The following is a 22,709-nucleotide window of genomic DNA, read 5'->3' on the forward strand; positions in this document are numbered from 1 at the left end:
ATATATATACACATACATACATATACACACACATATATATACACATACATACATATACACACATATATATATATATACACATACATACACATACACATATATATATGCCTGTTTTGAAAGTGTGTAGTCATGGATTCATTTTCATTGAAGTTTATAAAATTAAAAATATTTTGAAAAAAAAGTATATGGCATAAATGTGGGCTCCAAAAGATCCACTTTGCGAAAGCTTAATGCTGTAGATTAGAAACGTTTTCACCTCAGATTTGGGCCTGGCTTCCTAGGTTCAATACAAGTTTGCATCTTGTTAGGTCATCCTCATTGGCAAATGTCTCCAGAATGTTGTTTGCCTTCCCCAAATTGCCCAATTTAGGATCAGATTTGGCTCAGTGATAAGGGGGAGAATATTATTTAGATCAATGGGACTGTTGGATTGGCTCAATTTTCCTTTGATAGAGAAAAGGAGAAGTGTTCACGTATATGCACGTTATGACAAATGTTTTCTAACAAATACCTGCCAAACTGAGTGAATAAGATGTAGATAACTTTCAAGAACTCTCAGAGTGAATGATAGCCCCCACTTGGCCTAAAACCTGTGGCTAATTGCTATTTATTAGTAATACATGTTCCTCCTTTGCAACGCTTATAATAAATCAACTATTGGAATTCCCCTGATTAGCTGCTTCATGGGCCAGAGCCAGGATTTGAACTTCTGCTGCAGAAAACATATTTTCATTGATCAAAATCACATAGGTGAAGAATAAAAACATACTGGCTTATGTAAATTTTGGAATTTATATTAGGAGTGATGACCCATGAAAATATTTGCCAGAGGCAAAAAATAATGAAACAACTGATGAAAACAATCCCTCAGATCTCTAGAGGATTCATCATTTTATGGTGCCGGACATATGTTTTTATCAATGGAGAAAGTCAGGGAAATATAATCTGTTTCAAAACCATACATTAAATTGCATTAATGCGTGAATTTTTTACTTTTTATCCACTTTTTTTTATTGTTGTAAATCATCCATGTATCTAATGTCGTTGTTGCTGTTAGGTGCCGTCGAGATGGTTCCAACTCACAGCGACCCTATATACAACAGAACGAAACACTGCCTGGTCCTGCGCCATCCTCACAATTGTTGTTATGCTTGACCCTATTGTTGCAGCCACTGTGTCAATCCATCTCCTTGAGGGTCTTCCTCTTTTTTTGCTGACCCTCTACTTTACCAAGCATGATGTCCTTCTCCAGGGACTGATCCCTCCTGATAACATGCTCAAAGTACATGAGACGAACTCTTGCCATCCTCGCTTCTAATGAGCGTTCTGGCTGTACTTCTTCCAAAATAGATTTGTTCGTTCTTCTGGCAGTCCATATTCTTCACCAACACCATAATTCAAAGACATCAATTTTTCTTCGGTCTTCCTTATTCATGGTCCAGCTTTCACATGTATGTGATGTGATTGAAAACACCATGGCTTGGGTCAGGTGCACCTTAGTCCTCAAAGTGACACTTTTGCTTAACACTTTAAAGAGGTCTTTTGCAGCAGATTTGCCTAATGCAATTCTTCATTTAATTTCTTGACTTCTGCTTCCAAGGGTGATGATTGTGGATCCAAGTAAAATGAAATCCTTGACAATGTCAATCTTTTCTCCTTTTATCATGATGTTGCTTATTGGTCCAGTTGTGAGGATTTTTGTTTTCCTTATGTTGAGGTGTAATCCATACTGAAGGCCGTAGTCTTTGATCTTCATCAGTAAGGGCTTCAAGTTCTCTTCACTTTCAGCAAGGAAGATTGTGTCTTCTGCATAACGCAGGTTGTGAATGACCCTTCCTCCAATCCTGATGCCCAGTTCTTCTTCGTATAGTACAGCTTCTCAAATTATTTGCTCAGCATACACACTGAACAATTTTGGTGAAAAGATACAACCCTGACACACACCTTTTTTGATTTTAAGCCACGCAGTATCCCCTTGTTCTGTTCGAACAACTGTCTCTTGACCTATGTACAGGTTGCACATGAGCACAACTAAGTGTTCCGGAATTCCCATTCTCTGCAATGTTACCCATAATTGGTTACAATCCACACAGTCGAATGCCTTAGCATAGTTAATAAAACACAGGCAAACATCTTGCTGGTATTCTCTGCTTTCAGCCAGGATCCATCTGACATCACCAACGATATCCCTGGTTCCACGTCCTCTCCTGTATTTTATATTCTCTGGACAATGAAGCTTTAGTTGCTGTGGCTTGACAGCTATACCCATATGATAATCTCAAAAGTTAGTATCTGTACAACTGACATGACTAATATGCACAAAGGTTCAGCACTCTGTCATTAGAAATGAATCCTTATGAGTCCTCTAGAAATTTCCCATTCACACTCACCCTATTCCCCCATCCATGCCCAAGTTGTATTGTGAGCATCTGGGAGATGGAGGCACAGAAGTGAAGCCGAAATATCGGGATGACCAGCCCTGCTGTCATAGCCTGGGCAACCTAAGCACTCACCCACCTGCCAAAGTGAGTTTGTAAGATGCACAGAATTCAAAGCTCAAACTCTCAGCGTTCATGAAGCACTGTATATAAACGGTTCATGTGCTCATGGCCAACAGAAAGGTTAGCAGTTTGATTCTACCCAGAGGTGCCTCAGAAGAATGGCCTGACAATCTACTTCTGAAAAATCAGCCATTGAAAATCCTATGAAGCACAGTTCTACTCTGATATACGTGGGTCACTGTGAGTTGGAATCGACCAGATGACAACTGGTATACTGTTCCAAAAGCACCACTTACCTGGAATATTCATCCTACTGTGTCTTCCGAGTTCAATCCTATTTACTCTTCAAATATTCGCTCCACCATGTCTTGCCTCTGGGAAGTCTTCTCAGTGACTGATCTCAGTGATCAGTGACTAGGTACTTCCCAGGAGCCCTGGTGGTGCAGTGATTAAGAGCTCAGGCTGCTAACCAAAAGGTCAGCAGTTGGAATCCACCAGCCGCTCCCTGGAAGTCCTATAGGGCAGTTCTCCTCTGTCCTGTAGGGTCCCTGTGAGCTGGAATCGGCTTGACGGCAGCGGGTCTGGTTTTCGGTCTCTCCCTAGTAACACCTAAAGCTATTGCATGATGATGTGGGGGGGATCTGATTAACGGTGCCCCCGCCTCCCGCCGTCCCTGAGCTCTGTGAGAGCGGGAGCTGCACCTGGTTTTCCTACCACTCGTTGTATCCCCAGCACCTAGCACAGCGGCTACAATTAGTAGGCACTTGATAAATATGAGCTGAATGAAAGAGACCTTCACCTTCTTCTTTCAGAAGATGGCCTCTCCCAAACCTGCAGCAACTCCTGCTTCTTCACCATTCGAGAGGGAGAAAGATTTCTCCCCCAGTCGAGACCAACGCTGTCCCTGTGCTTCGGGTCCCTTCATGGCCAGACTCCTCCTGCGACTCACTCCAATAACTCCTGATTTTGCTTGCATCTTCATCCTCTCCCTCTTTCCCTTCAGAATGAATGCATACCCAGAGTTCTTCCATTTTACAAACAATTAAAACCGAAAAGAAATAAACAATTATATTCTTCCACAATTCATTCAATAAATACTTCAATAATAATTCAACTATTTCATGGAAATATTTCATAGAACATCTACTTTTTTCAGTCACATGTCAATCTTCTGGGTTATATAGGTGAACAACACAGATATGAACCCTATCTTCAAAGGAGGAGAGGGGCGCCCAGTACATTGACAGTCACCTGTGGAAAGAGCAAGATCAAATTAAAAAAAAAAAAAGGCGCCAGATAGGAAAAGGTCGGTCCCATGCACACTTCATCTGAGGTGTCCCTCACTCGCGCAGTCCTCCGCTGAGGAGCCCAAGGATTTGCCCTCCGCGATACCTGGACAAGGGTCGGGAAGAACACCTCCGTATCTAACTCGCCGGTTGGCTGGGAGTCAGAGGGCTTCTTCGCATAATCTTCTTTGAGGAGCGGAAGAAGTTTTGGGCGATCCCTAGAACACGCAGCCAAGAAAGGCTGGCAGGCCTCATAAGAAAAGCACCAGCGAAAGTCTTGTTTAAACAGAAAAGAACCAGGAGGATCCTGCTCAGGCAGAAATGAACCGGCAAGAGCCCTATTGAATAGATGTAAGGCAACTCCCTATCTGCTGCTCCAGAGCAGTGCCCGGAGCGCTGGATTAGGAGCTGTCACTTACCACCTTGGACCCCGATTTCTCCACCAGGAAAGGCAGTAAAGGGCGTGAGCAGCCCGCACGAAGACCAGGTGAAGACAGCGGGTCCGAGGGGTGGTCAGCCATCCATCTGAGGCACGGCACCATTAACTGTGAAATAAAAATCAACTCTAGACTTTGATAGGGAGAAGCATAATTCACAAAAAAAAGCGGGGTGGGGGGAGGAGAGAAAGGGGTTATTGTAGTGCTGGAGAGGGGTGGGCTGGCTACTAGGATAAGGAGAACACTCCCACCGTAAGTCTGCATACACCTCAAAGGTTGAGGGGAAACTCTTTTCTTTTATAGAGACTGAGAGTAGACACCAAAAGAAAAAAAAAAAAAAAAAAACAAACCCAATGCCCTAGATGGGGTGATTCCAACTCATAGTGACCCTATGGGACACAGCAGAACTGCCCCACATGGTTTCCAAGGAGCAGCTGGCAGATTCGAACTGCTGACCTTTTTGGTTAGCAGCAAACTCTTAACCACTGCACCACCAGGGCTCTGAGAGTAGACAAGGCTAGAAAAATCCCAGTTGTGGGGAAATGGGATGAGTGAGTGATGTCATGGAATGTTGTTAAGATGAGGTCAGTGGTTTCTCTGGGCAGAGTCCTTAAAGAGGGATAGTAGGTTGGCTCAGACTGAGGGTGGGCTGAAGTTCAGGGACTTGGGGGAAGGAGAGAAGCTTAACCGAAGTTTGGTTAACAAGCGCTTTCTTTGTGATTGATCAGTGGCGACAAGCGATTAAGTTACACGTTTATGAGACAAGGAATGGGAATTTGGAGGGTCTGTGTGTGGCCTTGTTGTAGGTAAACAGGAAGGCACCTGAGAGCCCTATCTAAGTCATAAGGGAAGGGTACTTATGTGCAGCAAGCTGTTTTCTTGAACACAGAAGGTGGGGGGATTTTTTAAAACTGTTATTATCTTCCAGTATCACAGGGCTCAGATAAAATTCAATATTAACAATACTTATTAATATCATTCTAGTTCAACCTACCATCTTCTTGTATAAAGGCAAGTGCTGTAACAGCACTCTAACGAGTTTTCCCACCCTACTTTTGCTTCTCTCCAAGTCTATTTTCCACTCAGCACTCAGCCAAAAAAAAACCCAAACTCATTGCCTTGGAATTGACTCTGGCTCATAGCGATCCTATAGGACAGAGTAGAACTGTCCCACAGGGTTTCCAAGGAGCAGCTGGTGGATTCGAACAGCTGAGCTCTTAAACTGTAAATCAGATCATGTTGGCCCCCTGCTAAAATGGTTTCCCATTACAACGAGAATAACATGTAAACACCTTCATGTGGTACAAGAGGCTTTGCCCTCCTCTGCTTCTTGAAACTGGCTTTCTTGTCTACCATGTTTACAACTCTCCTGCTACCCTGGCCTTACTTCAGTACTTTGGCTGATACCAACCAAGCTCCTCCCAGCATTGGTCTTTGCAAGTGATCTTTCCTGACTGAATATCACTCCTCCCCTGACCCATTCTTTATCCGACTTTTCCTACCCATCTTTGAGATCTCAGCTTAAATATCACTTTCTCACAGACGTCTTCCCTGATTTCTCATTGTATAACGGAACCTATCATTCTCATACTGCATCTCGTTATGGAAGCTAAGAGAACTATCATAATTTATTATAATCTCCTTCCATTCTATTAGTAGGTTCATGAAGATGGGTGCCATGTCTGTTTTGCTCACCACTGCATACACTGTTAGAGTGCTCAGATAGCTTTGTTGAAAATGAAGTAAGTGTCATATTTTAGGGACAATGACTTAATGTGCCTTCATTGCTTGTCTGTTGGAGGGGTTAGAAGTGAAGGCTGACCCTGCTGACCTTCCAGACATGTTTAGGGCCTCATCACGAACCCCTTGAAGCTTTCCAAACTCCGCCTTTACCCTTTCGGGTGTCTTTAGTATTCTGGTGCATTTCAGTCCCTGAATGCTGACCACCCAGCAGCCTGCATCTGCCTCGCTTTGTGAGGGCTGCCCACAGGCTAGTGGAGCTGCTCACAGCCGAATGCCAGAACTTCAGGGCATTGCCATCCCCTGGAAAGATCAGTTGCCTTCAACCAACTCTGACTCATGGTGACCCCCCACGTGTGTCAGAGTAAAACTGTGCCCCATAGGGTTTTCAATAGCTGAGTTTTTCAGAAGTAGATCACCAGGCCTTTCCCCCAAGGTGCCTCTGGGTGGACTCAAACCACCAACCTTTCAGCTAGCACCAGAGCTTGTTAACAGTCTGCACCACCCAGAGAACCCATTCCCTTTAAACAAGGTCTGATGAGATTTGGGGTGGAGGCATACATACCCCATCTCCCCTGTCGGTGATTAAGATTGCCATATCCTCTGTGTCCAATGCTCCCACTGTAACCTGAACCTATGAGTCCTTCAACTAGCCCAAGCCAGATATGGCCCACCCCCCACCCACAGAAGGGCCAGCTGTGACCACTAATTGACCTCAAGAGAGGACCCAGCAACAGGAAAAACGAATCAGGAGGAAAACCATCACCCAGACTCTATTTCGAAGTGAGAGGTCCAACAGGAACCACGTCACCTCCTGTTTCATGGCCACCTTCTAGAACTTTCCCTCCCCAGTACGCCTGCATGGGCGCCATCTTGCTGCCCAAATCACATATAAGCCCTGCTTCCCCGTAGCTTGGTGAGCCAGATCGGAGGAACTTCCTCCCGGCTCCTTGCTCTGCACATTGCAATAAAGTTACTTTCTCTTTCTCAGAGACCAGTGTCCACATAATTGGCAAGGCTGAGCGCGCCAGACAAGGACCCACCTTCCTAGGGTTCGGTGACACCAGGTGGAATCCAGCCAAAGTTTAGGACCTGTGGGACAGCGCTCAGTTCCACGCCCTTGCTTGGCTTCCCTCCCTTCCTCATCCCACTCCCTCACTTGCCTACCATTATTTTCTCATAAGTCACTTGCACACAAATCCTGGACTCAAGGTCTGTTTCTGTGGAACTCTACTTAAGATACCCAACTTCACAGGAGAAGCATTTACATTTTTTTTTCATGTCCTTAGTACATACTGTTGACCTAGGGCTGTCAGTCAAATCCTGAATTACTTCTTGTCTAAACAGGAGGCGCAGATGGGGAAGGTTTGTGCTGGAAAGGTCTTTGCGGTTCTCCGGTCTGACGGCCTTGTTTTATTGATGAGGGACTTCGCAGCAGAGGGGCGTGTGCTCTGCTCAAGGTCACTGCCTGCTCTGCTCAAGGTCACCGCCTCCAGGAGGAGCAAGGTGGCGACCAGGACTGGAATCCTGATCCCCCAATGCCCAAACTCATGCTTTACATCACCAAGTTTTCAGAAATTTTAAATCGGGTGATTTAAAAAGGATGAACAGAAATAAAATAAAACAAACTGACCTGCAGATAAAAATAATTCATAGGAGCATTAAAAACCATTAAGAAACAACCCAAGGATAAGCTGAACCGATAGCCACTTAGTGTCCCCTGCTATGTTTTATTCCACCATAAGGCTGAAATGTTATTTCCATTAATGCCTCCTTCGTAGAAAACACTGGGTAAGTACGTAGCTGTAGGCTATATACATGTGTGTGTGTATGTTATGTGTGTGTATATGCACACATATATATGTCACATAGCATTCAGTTAAATGATCTTCTTAAAAATAAAAACTTGAAATATTTACAAAATTACTGTGAAAAGCCACAGTATAGCTGCGTCACAGATTGTGATGAGTGATAGCTTCGTATGTCTCACTTGAGAGCCCCAAAGTGCCATCAAAGTGCCTAAGTGTATTGCACTTTTGACTTATGAGGTTGCCAGACAAGACATAGCCCATAATTTTCTGCAGTCGCTGTTACGCAAAATGATGGGCTCCACCCTGAGTGGAATTCATTTATTAGATTTTTATTATTATTATTCAGATGATGAAGCTAACACATAACACTAAATTCTCTGATGAATTTAGAGATGATTCTATCTCTAAAAATTATTTAAGCAAAATTGTATATACCACTTAATAAAAACCACCCGTTGCTCTGTGTGTGTGTGTGTGTGTGTGCACGCATGTGAGTGTCTGTGGAGGTGAAGGAGTCTAACGGGAGGTGCAGGGGTCTCCTCTGGTACCATCAATTTCATTATTAGTGAAAAGTTAGAGAGATTTTATGATAGTTTTACTGGAAGGAGAGTGGGATCTGAAACTGAAATGTATTGTCTTGAAGCCAGTTTCTGATAACATTATTTCAATAGAGACACAAACATACAGGGCGGTGTTTCAATGCATTATTTCAACACAGATAAAAACAGACAGCACAATAGGCAGAGTGAGAAGGGATTTAGTCATCAGCCTAACTTTCACGCCAGGCAGGAATGCCCTAAATATAATTTCTTAGAAGGGCTGTTTCAAACTGTTTGAGAACTGCCAGCAATGGAGACCTCAATATTTATAGTTTTGGACAACCATAACTTTTAGAAAAAATTAATTTATACTGCTATGAAGTATATGTTTTTATAAACCCAAAACCCTTGTCAGAATTCTGCCCCCTAGTGATAACACAAAATTAGTCTGACCTTTCCTGCAGAGGACATTTTTTCAGATCCTTGAAGACAGCTACCATGTGCCCTCACCCACCTCTATTTTTCTAGATAAAAAATGTAATCTCTCAGTTCCTTTAAGCATTTTTCATTCGGCATGGTTTCTATATTTTTCATAATTCTTCTCACAATTGCAGCAGTGCATCAACAGGGAACTGCCAGAAATTCAAGCCAGATTCAGAAGAGGACATGAAAGGAGGGATATCTTTGCTGCTGTCAGATGGATCTTTGCTGAAAGCAGAGAACACCAGAAAGATGTTACTGCGTTTTATTGACTATGTAAAGGCATTCGACTGTGTGGCTCCTAACAAATTATGGATAACATTGTGAAGAATGGGAATTCCAGAACACTTTATTGTGCTCATGAGGAACCTGTACATAGACCAAGAGGCAGTTGTTCAAACAGAACAAGGAGATACTGTGTGGATTAAAATCAGGAAAGGTTGTATCCTTTCACCATATTTATTCCATATCTGTGTTGAGCAAATAATCCTAGAAACTGGACTATATGAAGAAGAACGTGGCATCAGGATTGGAGGAAGACACATCAACAACCTGTGATATGCAGACAATATAACTTTGCTTTCTGAAAGTGAAGAGAACTTGAATCACTTACTGAGGAAGATCAAAGACTATGGCCTTCAGTGTGGATTACACCTCCAAATAAAGAAAACAAAAACCATCACAACTGGACCAATAAGCAACATCATGACAAATGGAAAAGATATTGAAGTTATCAAGGATTTCATTGTATTTGGACCCATGATCAACATCCATGGAAGCAACAATCCAGAAATCAAATGATCTCAGGCTGGTAGAATCTCTGGTTCATGTGGTCCTTCAGTCCTTTGGGCTGGTATTTTTCTTGTGTCTTCAGTTTTCTTCATTGTCCTTTGCTCCAGGTGGGATGGGACCAACAGATGTACCTCCAATGGCCGCTCGCAGGCTTTTAAGTTTAACCATAGTTTAATTTGTAAAATTGTCTCTTCAAATGTGATATTCAATTGAGACAGTAGAATCTTTCAGCTCTTCATTTATTGATTCAACAAATATTCACTTAGTGTTTATTTTTGTATCAGGTACTATTCTAGGTACTGACTGGGGGATACTAGGGGAAGACAAAAAGCTGCTGTTTTTACGGTGCTTCTAAATATACTCAGAGCAGAAGCGCTTGTGTTAAAATTTGACCTACCTCCCTAAATCCAGTCTAACATTTTTTTTGATGTAGACAGTCTAACAATTCATTAGAAAATTTAAACTATTGAGTAAAATCATGATATTTGCTCATATTTAACTATTAACTAATTAAAACTTCTAGGATTTTTCATATGAGCTGTTTGTTGCCTTGGCACAATTTCTGATTCTCCTTCCTGCCTTTAATAATTTTTAAAGTCAACACATTTTTTTTTTTTTTAAGATTCCATTGTATCACTCGAAATAATCTTCTAGTTTTAATCTCCTTATCTGTGAATTGGCACTTCTGAATTTTGGGTCAACAAAAAATTGATAAAGACATTTTTGTGACTTTATTAAGCTGTGGTTAATATTGTTTAGGAAAAAAGCCAAGTATAGAATCTTGCAAACCCACAGTATCACTAAGTTACTATTGGTTTCAAGATGGTAATATTATATAAAACAAACATAATGGTTAAAAAAAAAAAAAAAGGGTGTTCAGTGGAGCTGAAAATATGCCAGAAATTCTACTCCCACAGATAACTCTCATTAACAGTTCATTGTTTACCTTTCCAGAATTTTAACCCATATATTTTTCTTTAAATCATAGCATGTGATACATACACTTCTGATTTTAAGCTAACATACTTATCATATACATATTTCCATTTTAAAATGTAAAAAAATTCCTTGTTCTTTTTTAGTCCAGTGTATGAGTGTATCGTAATTTATGTAATCTATTTACTATTCATTGACATTTAAGCTATTTTGAAAAATTTTCCATTATAAGCAACATGGCATATTCATACTGGCACATTTTTGTATGCTGGTAATATTTTTACCTTATGATAAATTTCAGAAGTGGAATAGCTGCATCAAATTGTGTACAAATTTAAATTCTGGAATTCATTGCCAGATTGTCCAATAGAAAGCATGAACCAGTTCACACCAACACCTCCAGCAGATACAAGAGCTCATTTCCTGACACTCCGACCAGCATGGAGAATTGTACTTCTTGCTAAATCGAAAAACCAAACCAGTTACTGTCAAGTCCATCCCAACTCGTGGTGACCCCAGGTGTGCAGAGTAGAATTACAGTCTATAGGGTTTTCGAGGCTGTGAAAACCTGGTAGACTGCCAGGCTTTTCTTCCAAGGCACCTCTGGGTGGGTTCAAACCGCCAACCTTTCAGTTAGTAGTCAACACTTAACCATTTGGGCTACACAAGGACTCTGGCAAATCTTACTACTTTTTGTCAATCTAAGATTTTTGTTTTAATTCGCATTGATGTGTTTAATGTTAATCTTCTTATATACTTGCTGGTCCAGCTCTCTATTTGGATAATTATCTTTTTCTTTTTGATCTGCATGGAGATACTGACTTTTTTAGTCATATGCTGCACAAATCTGCCTTTTAATATGCTGTCTTTTGCATACAGTGTACGATGTAAGACATTGTGTGCTATCAAATCTGAAAAAAATTCTCAACTGTTAATTCGATCTTTAATCGACTCTCTTTAGATTTAACTGAACAACAAATGATTGTAACAGCATTCTGACATTAAAGGGACATTGGGGACTGATGGGGACTTGTAATGAAAACGGTCATGGCACATAGTATTATGTAATCTTGTATACGTTACTTTAATCTTTCCAAATCTCAATTTCCATATTTGGAAAAACAAAACAACAGCAAAACAAAACATCAAAAGAAACATAGAAAAAAAATTTTAATGGGCATAATAATGCCTGTTTTGCGCAAAAAGAGTTAATGTTTGCGCTAGAACCTCTTTGGAATCCCTGATTAGTGCAAACAGTTAATGCGCTCAACTGCTAACCAAAAGATTGGTGGTTCTAGTCCACCCAGAGGCACCCTGGAAGAAAGGCCTGGTGATCTACTTCCCAAAAAATCAACCATTGAAAACCCTATACAGCATAGTCCTACTCTGCCACATATGGGGTTGCCATGAGTTGGAATTGACTCAACGGCAACTGGTTGAGAACGTCTTTGCTACCTGAAGCCCAGGACAACAAATGTTTTCCTCCTCTTTGTTTCTACTCTGGTTACAGAAATCCAAGAATTATGGAAACTAGCAATCTAACCTGTAGCTTGCAGAACCAATCTCGTTTTTGCTTTGTTTTCATATTGAGACTGAGACTGTGTTAGGAGCCATACACGTGTTTTCCCATTTTACAGATCAGTAAGCAAACACCTTGCTGGAGATGAACGATTAGTAAACGGAGGAGCCAGAATCCAAACCAAGCCTCTCTGGCTGTAAACGCTGGGCTCTGTCTGCTGCAGCATGCTGGTGTAGAAAGACTAGTGGGTCACTTACCTGCCCCAGGTCTGCTTCTTCATCTATACAGGTGGATAATAATACATCTCCGACAGGGTTGATGTGATGTTGTATTATCCACCTGTATAAATGAAGAAACAGACCTGGGGCAGGTAAGTGACCCATTCATCTTTGGAAACTCTGGTGGAATAGTGGTTAGGAGTGGTAGCTCCTAAGGTCTGCAGTTCGAATCTATCAGGTGCTCCTTGGAAACCCTGTGGGGCAGTTCTACCTTGTCCTATGGGGTCACTATGAGTTGGAATCGACTCGACGGCAGCAGGTTTGGTTTTTGTTTGGTCTGACAGGGTTGCTGTGAGAAGTATTTTGCAACGATTCGGGGGAAGGACTCCGGACAGAGCCTGTCACAAAGCAAGGCTCAGCATAGGATGGCTGAAAGTTCGGAGCGACAAGTAGCGGACTGCGGTGAAGCTGTGACGGGCGCTTCATCAAGAGGTGGGACCCTGCTGGGGCTTGTCTAGCCTCTCCCTTGGGACCAGAGCCAATAACCCTCATTCCAGGCAGTCATCTTGATAATGCGTTTGGAATTGCTCACGCGACAAAGAGTACAAGAGAACACCTATGTGATAGTGCAAGCCCATCTCCACTACTGGGATAACAGCTCAAACTACTTGCCTGGCTTGGTTCCATGCCATCAGCCTACAGAGAGCCCATACTATTAGCGCATTTATCCCAGGGCCGTGGGATATGTATTTACAGCTACTATCCAGCGCCACCTACTGGTAAACCGATACAAACTGGAACTCAGACTTCACAAAGCTTAAAAAACAAAACAAAACAGCAAATTCGTTTTAAAAAGACAATTTGCAATAGAAGAATGATTAAAAGAGACACTGCATCAACACGCTAGAACATTTCACGAACATTACATAACAGGGAGAATATGGAGAAGCATGAATTTTGAAATAGCGAGTAAAAAGCTGCGACAATATTGTAGATAAATACGCTAACATGACTGCCTGGGATTAAAAAGCAGGAGAAAGAGCAAATGCACCCAGATTTATGAATTTAATTTCATCTCTTTCGAATTTGTTGTTTTGTACATTGACCATAAACATAGCCTTTAAAAGTCATCTGTAATAGATGACATCTGTTTTAAAATATGCATTAAGTAGATAATTATGGGAGGGAAACAGAAATGAGAAGTGATCATATATTTTTTTCTCTTAAACTTTCTATAATATTGTTATTTTTAATTAGAACCTTTTTAAGTTAAAGAGCTAATATATGCACAAAAAAAAAAAAAAAACAAAAAACAAAACACACTGCTGTCAAGTCAATTCCGCCTCATAACGACCCTATAGGACAGAGCAGAACTACCCCATAGGGTTTCCAAAGAGCAGCTGAATGGATTCAAACTGCCGACCTTTTGGCGAGCAGTCGTAGGTCGCTGTAGCTCTCAATCACTTTGCAGTGATGTTTTAGAGTTGTTTAATAACGTTTGATATGTTGTTATGTTGTCAAGTCCATTCTAACTCATGATTATCCCATGTGTGACAGAGTGGAACTGCTTCATAGGGTTTTCTTTCTTTTTTTTTCTCTTATCTTTAATCTTTATGGAAGCAGATCGCCAGACTTTTTCTTCGGTATTGCCACTGGGTGGGTTCGAACCCGAACTTTCGGGATACTAGCAGAGCGCAAACTGTTCGCGTAACCCAGGGACTTTAATGTTTGATAGAAATGGATGTTAATTCCCAGAGCCAAACAGTAGGTGCAAACAAATTGTTGCCTCAGAGCCAATGGGCGATGGGGGGTATGAGGAGTCTGCAGAGCTGGATCTCAGGTGAAAGACTGCGGGTGACTCCAGACAGGGAAAGAAAGAAATACGCTGTCTCAACCATTTCTTTCCCTGTACATACGTCATTTAAAAAAAAAAAAAGAAAAAAAAATTCCCGAGTCGATTCTGACTCATAGCGGCCCTGTAAGACAGAGTAGAACTGCCCCATAGGGTTTCCAAGGCTATAATCTTTAAGGAAGCAAACTGCCACATCTTTCTCCCATGGAGTGGCTTGTGGGTTTGAACTGCTCACCTTTCAGTTAGCAGCCAAGTGCTTTAACCACCGTGCCATCAGGGCTTCTATAAGCCCGTTGCCATTGAGTCGATTCCGACTTATAGCGACCCTATAGGACAGAGTAGAACTGCTCCATAGAGTTTCCTAGGAGTGCTTGGTAGATTAGAACTGCCAACCTTTTGGTTAGCAGCTGTAGCTCTTAACCACTACACCACCAGGCCTCCTATATTAGTCATTAAAAAACAAACACTTTGCCGTCAAGTCGATTCTGACTGATAGTAACCCTATAGGACACAGTAAAACTGCCCCATAGGGTAGTTCCTAGGAGAGGCTGGTGGATTTGAATCTCCGACTTTTCACTTAGGAGCTAAGCTCTTAACTACTGTGCCATCAGGGCTCCATATTAATCACAGGTTATTTTAAATTCCTGGTCTGATAATTCCATGATCTCTACCATATCTGAATCTGGTTCTGTTGCTTGCTTTCTCTCTTCAGGCTGTGTTTTATCTTGCCTTTTACATGTCTTGTATTTTTGTTGTTGTTGAAAGATGGACATGATGTCTCATGTAATAGCAACCGTGGTAAACAGCCTTTACAGTGAAGGTTTACCTGTATTTGGCTAAGAGTTATGCTGTGTTAACCATTGTCATTCTGTAGGGATCTGAAGCTTCAAGTTCCTCGAGGGCTCTTGTTACTGCCCCCCTTGGTATCTGAGTTTTCCTAGAAACTCTTCCTTAAACAGAGTCTGTATCTTGCAGTTCTTTCTGCTATAATCTGGTTATTACACGCTGGCCTTGTGGATGTGGTGGTAAGGTGTAGAATCAGTCTCTTAGTGGGTCTTTGCACCTGGGGTGTGACTTCCAAAAATGCTTCTCGGATTCTGCCTCCTCACTCAGTTGTGTACGACAGGAAGCCTAGAGGGGGCTCGAGTTGGGGAGCCCAGGTGTGACAGTGGTTAAGAGCTTGGCTGCTAACCAAAAGGATGGCAGTTCGAATCCACCAGCTACTTCTTGACAACCCTATAGGACAGTTCTACTCTGTCCTACAGGGTTACTATGAGTCAGAATCAACTCGATTGCAATGAATTTTTTTTTTAAATTTTTTTGTTTTTTCTAAATATTGATTAGATGCTAGTAGTTTCCCTTGAGTTCAGTTAGAAAAAAGAACACTTTGGGTGTATTCCAAAATAGTTATTTTTCCCCTCCTCTTTCCGGAAATAGGAAGAAATTTTTCTCCAACCTTCACCGTGAGAACCTGGTGGGACTCCTGTAGGAAAAACTTATTAAAGTGTGGGGCCCCCCCTAAGACTGGGCTCCCAGGAGTTTTCAACTCACAACTAATCCACAATCAGCCTCTGGCAGCTTATCAATTAAGTTTAAGTTTTCCTACCACTTCCTAGCTCTTGAGGCTTTTGGTCTCGGTAAGCTACGTAAACTGTGATTCTTTCTATTTGTCTCTTTCCAGTTTCTGGGGCGTCTGTCGACCTGTGACCTCAGTTCTCTGAAGGAGCTAAGAAGACTTACTGATTTCCAGTTTGTGGGGCATTTTTCTTGTTGTGAGAATGGGAGCAACAACTTCCAGGCTGTTTATGTGTTGGACAGGGAAAAGTAAGTATTCCTCTCACTTTTATTTGAACACTTTATTGAGGTATAATTTACATACCATAAAATTCACCCATTTAGATAAGGGTGATAAGTTTAATAAATTTATACTGTTGCGGAACCATCACCACAATGGTCTATAACTTTTCTGTCACCTCAAAAAATTCCCTTGAACACCTTTGCACTCGGTCCCTGTCCCCATCCCTAGTCCCAGGCTCACACTTACCTTCTTTCTTTCATTATAGTTCCACCTTTTCTAGAAATTTTATATAAATGTAATCATATAATATACAGTACTTTTAGCTGACTGCTTTCACTTCGCTTGATGTTTCTGAGGTACACCAATGTCATTACATACATCGCTAGTTTTTTCCTTTTTTATTACTGAGTAGTATTCCATTGTATGGATGTATTACACTGGTGTATCCCTTACCAGTTGATGAATATATGGGTTGTTTCTACTTTTTTTATATTTATGTATAATGTTGCTAGGACTATTTGTGAACAAATCTTCATACTAACATTTATTTTCAATTTCTCGTGGGTAGAAACCTACGAGGAAAATCACGGGGTCAAATGCTCAGTGCAGATTTAGCTGTTAAGGAAATTACAAAACTTCTTTCCAAAGTGGTTGTACTATTTCACACTCCCACAAGCCGTGTATGAGGGTTCCAGTTCTTCTACTCCTTCCACTGTATCAACATCTGATATGGTCAATCTTTTTTATCAATTCTAACAAGCAGGTAGCGTTGTCACATCACGGTTCTAATTTACATTTCCCTAATGACCAATAATGTTGAGCATCTTCAAGTGTTTCTTTGCCATTTGCATATCTTCTTTGATGAAGTGTCTGTTAAAATCTTTTGCCCATTTTCCCTCTCACTTTTCACGTTTAAGGCCATTGACTTATTGCAGAAACTTGGTAGTTGTCTTTGTACAATGTCCTCCTTCATGAGAAATTAGTTTGTCTCGATGCCATGGTTTTAAATAATATTGTATTGTGTTTTTGGTGAAAGTTTACACAGCCAATTAGGTTCCCATTTAGCAATTTCTACACAAATTGTTCAGTGACATTAGTTCCATTTTTCACATTGTGTCAACATTCTGTTTAATTGTGTTCTGGTTGTTCTGTTTCCAGGGCTCTAGTTCTCCTGCCCCCTTATCTTCTTATCTTTGCTTTCGAGTAACTGTGACCTTTTGGTCTAATGTGGATGGTTTTTTAATGAAGCACCACACTCACTGATAATATCCTTTATTTTTTGTGCCCATCTGTTATTTCACTAAAGGTGACCTCAGGAAATAGTTTTGGTTCAAGGTTTAAAGAGAATCTCAAGGCTATAGTCTCAGGGAGTCCTCTGGTCTCAACTGGTCCAGTAAGTCTGGGCTTTTTAAGAATGTGAGCTCTGTTCCACGTTTTTCTGCTCTACTATATGGGTCCATCTATTGCGGCCCTGATCAGAACAGTCTGTAGTGATAGCTGGGCACCATCTAGTTCGTTTGGTCCTGGGGTAGATGAGGCTGTGGTTTGTGTAGGCTATTAGCCCTGTAGACCAGTTTCTTCCCTGAGACTTTGGTTTCCTTCTTTCTCTTTTGCTCCTGACAAGTAGAGACCAACAACTGTATCTCAGATGGCTGCTCGCAAGCCTTTAAAACTTTAGACGCTACTCACTTCACTAGGATGGATAACATGAACTTTGTGATGTCAGTTGACTGAATTGTCTCATAAGACTAAGGTCCTAAACTTTCAAACCCAGAAAGCCATTCTTATAAGGTGTTTGGTTATGTCTAAGAGTATCTGTGTCTGTATCCTCTATGAATATATAAGTGTGTACACACGTATCTGTACTACACGCACATATAGATACTTCTATCTGTGCACACATATATACTCACATGTACCTACCCATACACATACATGCCTATACACCTCCATATGTGACCACACACTCATGTTTTTGGTTATTGTTGGTGTTGCTGCCATGCACTTATATATGTCATATTCTTTAGCACACACATCATTTTGTGTGTTTCTTAGTGGCATTGTTTACATTGGTCAAGCTGTGCTCACCACACCCACAATCTGTACTACTTTTCCCATCACCAAAAATAAGTATCAACCATCTAGAGAGTGATACCTCCTCCCCCCATCCCTGATCGCCACCAATGAACATTGGTCTCTGTATCCCATGCCATTTAATTTATCCCTTTATGCCCTTTATTTCTTGTAAAATGAAGTTATCCCAGAAGGCTTGATTAGTTTAGGTTCAACGTTTTAGGCAAGACACTTTATTGGTGGGGCTGTGTGTTTCATGTGGCATCACATCAGGAGCTTGTCACATTTTTTATGATTCTGACATTGATCAAAGGATCCCTCCACTGTAAAATCTGCATCAATTTTTTTAACTGATGACAGCTGCCTGAGTCAATTATTTCATTAAAGTGTGCAAAGTTGTAATTTTAAAAATTTCTTCCATATTTATTAACAAGAATTCTTCTTTAAAGAAGATATTTCCTTACTTAACCGTTCATACAAGGAATGACAGGGTGAATACATAATTCTTTGCTTTTAATTTCCAATTTTCACCCTAAGGTCTTGGTGTCCTACTTATTTCCAGTGATCTTTGTTGGCATCATTGTTGTTTTCACAATGTATCTATTAAAAATTGTATATCATCACAAAGTCACGTTTTCAATTAAACATATTCATTATATTTTTGATGATTAAATATTCCCATCGTTGACATATAGGAGTCCATCATGGTGACACCTATGTGTCGATTGCTTCATTGCTTTCTAGCTCAACAAATTAAACCAGTATCATCTTAATGCTTTCTTCTTCAAATCTGGAATCAGCCATTCCTCAAAAGAGTCCTATTTCTTTTTTAGAGGGGAGTGGTATTTAAGGTGCTTGATTTCCTCATTATTTTGTTATTACTGCTTCTCAGTCTGTTCAAGTACATAATTTGAAGGTAAAAAATAATAATAAATTCATTTTGATATTGCCAAATACAAATTTAACATTATGTAACTTCATTTTATTTTATTTTTTATTGTGGTGAAAATATACACAGCCAAAATATACACCAATTCGACGATTTCTACATGTTCAATTCAGTGACATTGATTACATTCTTCAAGTTGTGCAATCATTCTTGCTCTCCTATTCCAAATCATTCCAACATCATTAACATAAACCCAATGCCCCCTAGGCAAAAACTCCTCCTTTATCCCTTTCTTCAACCCCTAGTAGCCACATAGATACTGTCACATGGATAGCTATGAGTTGGAAATCAACTTGACGGCACCTAACAACAATGTAATTTAAAAATTCTTTGCAGCTCTATTTGCCCTTAAAATATATTCCCTAACATCTGTTCCCATAAAGATTACAGCCTGGAAAACCCTCTGGGGCAGTTCTACTCTGTCCTATAGGGTCCCTATGAGTCGGCACCAACTCAACGGCGCGCGACTACAGCAAGACTTCCGGTCAGTGTACTGTGTTCGCAGCCCCCTTAAAACATTCCTTTGTCTGCGTTGTTACGTCATCACTTGTACCGTTAAATCCATCTGTTTCCGTTTTTCCAAAATTTAGTGAGTGATTTTTCATTTAATTTTATTTATCAACTAGACCATTACTATGGTTTATTCAGAAATATCTCTTTTTTATCACCATCTTCTGCACTCATTCCCTCTGTCCCCCGTAGGTAAATGTTTTATTAGTTTTTAGTTTATCCTTCAAGTGTTTCTTTCTACAGATACAGCACATGTTCCGTTATAGGCAACCCACCTTTAAGTAAATGAATTGCTTACGTAAGTATTGTTCAGTCCCTTGCCACTTTCAGTTATCAATATATCATGGACATACTTTTATGGCTGTACAATATTCTATTCTGTGGATGATCACAATTTAGTTATCTAGAATTCTATAGTTGGATGTCTTAGTTACCTAGGGCTCCCATAACAAAAATACTACAAGTGTGTGGCTTTAAAGAGGAAGAATTTATTGTTTCACAGTTGTGGAGGCTAGAAGTCCCAATCAGGGTATTGGCTATAGGGAAGTTTTTTCCTTGTCAGTAGCCTCTGGAATTCCTTGGAGTCCCTTGGAATTCCTTGGTGTTCCTTGGCACCTGTCTTTCCTCAATGTGTGTCTCTGTCTAGTCTGCTCTTCTTAGAATTCAGAAATGATTGTCATTAACATAACAAAAGAAAACTCAATTTCCAAGCAGGTTTACATTCACAGGTACATGGGCCAGGACTTCAGTACATATTTAAGGGGGCGAGGCAGACACAATTCAATCTATAGCATTAGATATTTGGGATGGTTACAATCGTTTGCCATAGATGCCAGTATCAGACTTACTCTCCCACTGTTCCAGTCTATAAAATTTGGAAACAATATGCATATTTAAGTCATGGCATTTCCTTTTTTATAAAATATTTTTGTACATTGTTTCAATCAAGTTACACTGGGACATTTGCTACAAATACACATTTGCAATGCCACAATGAGTATAACTAGTTAGGTGCTTGTTAATTTGAAACAATCAGCACTCCAGAGAAAAATAAAAAATATAAGCATCTGATTTATGTTAGCTGTTGATCTCTATGTTGTAAATACTTCCACCCTGGCTGATCTGAAGCTAGAAATGTGAAGTCACAAACATGGAGTTGGGAAGAGGTGCACACTATTAACACGCTGGCAAGAACAGAATCAGCAAGTGCTGTGGGAAGTTGAGATGGATCTCTTTCATTTGCCCTTCTAGATTCACTCTCCATCTTTCCCCACACTGCCCTGAAGGCTGAACTGTATGGGTTGCAACAAGAAGCTGATAGTCCAATCCTTGTCCTCTGGATCACAGTTGTAACCAGAGAGTGGGGAGAAGCAATGGCAGGTGGTCGGAGCAAAGGCTGAGATTGAGCTTGAGGCTACATTCTCAGTTCCTTCCCTATGGGATCATCTCTGGCTAGCTGGTCCCTGGACAGGGTCCTATCAGGTGGCTCTCCTTTCTTTCTCTCGGTCGATTTCTCTCTTTCACCAGCTTTCATTTAATCTTCTCTCCCCCAGGCTCTTCCTGCCTTAAGAGCTAAATAGCGTCCAGATTTCCTAGCTATGGCATCCCTTAGGGTTCCCAAACTCTGTCAAATCTTCACGTGTTGTCTCATTATAATCAATCCTCAAATTACTCAGTTTGATTGTGCTATCATTTTACTACTAGCATCCTGCCTGAAACAGAAATAATAATGGAAATTATCAGTATAAGCCTTAAGGTGAGTATTAAGTAATTTAAAAACACTCACCAAAGTATCAGGTGTATAAGTCTTGTGTCTCTAATAATTTTGTTAATTTATTGATATTCGGTAACTTGCCCCATACCTTTTTTTACCACGTATTATTTCTATAATGTTGTAGCTATTGTACGGGCTAATATATACCAATGAATTTAATAGCCCTTATTTAAGCCAAAGAAACAAATGTATTTTTAAATTTTTGAATGCTTTTTTTCAATACTTAGGAAGAAATTAAGCACATGAAAAATTGTGTGTGTTCTTAAGGAGGTGGTCAGATAAGGTGCAAGAAATATAGCTTAATGAGACAGTAGCAATTTTAACAAGTCAGTTATTACTATTGATATGTTCTCTATAATGTTGACTTTAAAACAATTACAGAGTTGAACACGTCTGTGAAAAAAAAGTAGCTCGCTTAGACAGTGTCTTAGTTTCTTAGGTCTACCATAACAAAATACCCCAAAGTGGGGGTCTTTAGAGAACAGAAATTCTCTCCCAGTTCTAGAGGCTAGAAGTCCAAATCAGGGTGTTGGCTGTGTAGATTCCCTGAGGGCTCTGACAAAGAGACTGTTCTATGCCTCTCTCCTAGTTTCTGGTGGTTGCCAGCAATCCTTGGCTTTCTGTTGTTGCTTAGAGATGTATTTGCCTCCGTCATCAATAGCATCTGTGCCACCCCTGTGTATGACTCTCCTTTTATAAGACACCACTCAGAAGGGATTAGGATTAGGACCCAACCTACTCTAGTATGAGCTACTTTGCCTTAACTGATAACAAAAGAAAACCCTATTTATTTTCAAACAAGCTCACATTCACAGGTACAGGGCTTAGGGTTAACATATCTTTTCAGGGGACACGGTTCAATACATAACACACATCTCTCTGCCCTCCCAATCCATGTTCTTCCCATGTGCAAAATACTTCCATCCCATCCCAGCATCTGCAAAAGTCTTAATCCATTCCAGCACTCAATCTAAGTCCAAAATCTTATCTTATATATCAGGTATGACTGAGACTCTGTTTATGTTCCATTCTGGACCAAATCTCCTTCGCAAGGGCTCATCCTCTCCAGAGCATGTTTTCTTAATCTTCACAATTGAAATTTCAAAATCTTCAAGTCTGAGTTCTTTTTGCACAGTTCATTTCTCATTCTATCTCTTTTCTCCTACATTTTACTATAAGCAGCAAGAAGAAACTACAATGCTCCTTCAGTCTCTTGCTTAGAAATCTCCTCAGCCAAACATCCAAGTTCATTACTTACAAGTTCTACTTTCCTCAAACCATTTGAACACAATTTAGCCAATTTCTTCACCAGTTTATAATGAAGACCCCAGTGTCCAGTAACACATTCATCATTTCCTTTTAAGGCTGAACCAGAAACCCATTTAACATCCACATTTCTAGCACCATTTTATCCATGATAATGGAAGAGGCTGCACAGGCCCAGCTCACTATTATTTACTCCCCATTGCTAACCACCACATTGTCTCGTGATTT

This window comes from Trichechus manatus, unplaced genomic scaffold (assembly GCF_000243295.1).
Source record: "Trichechus manatus latirostris isolate Lorelei unplaced genomic scaffold, TriManLat1.0 scaffold00005, whole genome shotgun sequence".
In the NCBI taxonomy this organism is placed as follows: domain Eukaryota; kingdom Metazoa; phylum Chordata; class Mammalia; order Sirenia; family Trichechidae; genus Trichechus; species Trichechus manatus.